Consider the following 1,054-nt stretch of genomic DNA (forward strand, 5'->3'; position numbering starts at 1 on the left):
ACATTCTAAATTGTCCGTAGGTGTGAATGTGAGTGTGCTTGGTTGTCTGTCTCTAAGTGTAGCCCTGTGATAGACTGGTGACCTGTCCAGGGTGTCCCCTGCCTTTGCCCTAAGTCAGCTGGGATAGACTCCAGCCCCCCCGTGACCCTAGTGAGGATTAAGCGGTGTATTGATAATGGATGGATGGATTTCATCACATTTGAATGTTTTGGGAATTTTTGGTGTGAAAATGGTCAAAATGGTTATTTGATAATCAAGGTTAGGGTTACCTGACTAACTGTCGCAGCTCTAAATGCATCCACTAGGTTACTGTATAGATTCAAAAATAGTACTTTTGCCTTTGAATTTTTAATATTTTGCTGCTAAAACTTAATCACTGTCACTTGACGGACTTTTTAAAAGCAGGACTTGTAACAGGGCAAAACATCTGAGCTCTTCCACTGCTGCATTGCCTGTTAAACGCTTGGCCTTAATCGACCTCTGAAGACCTTGACAATTTCCTGCTGCCAGCGAAGCATTTTATACGCCAAAGAGTCAGCTGAACGTTCAGGTCAACTTCTTCATCCTGCTGGTGGAGTTCAGGAAAAGAAGACACAAAAGGTGGAGGAAAGGTTCAGATGATATAGTAAAGTGATATAAAAGTCACATTCATTTGTCTGGATGACATGAAGACATGCGACGGCACGTTAAACCAACAAAATGCCACATAATCACTGTGTACTCTACTTTTGCATCTTTTCTGCAACTGACTCATGATATCTTAATTACTGTTTAAGCAGCAGTTTGTGTACAAACCGTCTGCGCCCTTATTGGATTTACTGACTTGCATAAACAGAAACCAGACACAGATTTGCTCCGTCAAGCCCTTAGTTGGCGGAACGAGTGGAACGAAGTAAATCTATAAATGTTTTGCAGTATTGAAGTTACTGGAATTCAGCCATAATATCCTGCTACATATACAAAAAGATGTTTTCAACTCCACTTCATCAGTGTTGATAATTCAGTTAAAGGAGCATTATGCCTGGGAGTCGTGCAGTTTTGCCCAGTTTGGATG

This window comes from Stegastes partitus, unplaced genomic scaffold, assembly GCF_000690725.1.
Source record: "Stegastes partitus isolate 25-593 unplaced genomic scaffold, Stegastes_partitus-1.0.2 Scaffold2027, whole genome shotgun sequence".
NCBI lineage: Eukaryota > Metazoa > Chordata > Actinopteri > Pomacentridae > Stegastes > Stegastes partitus.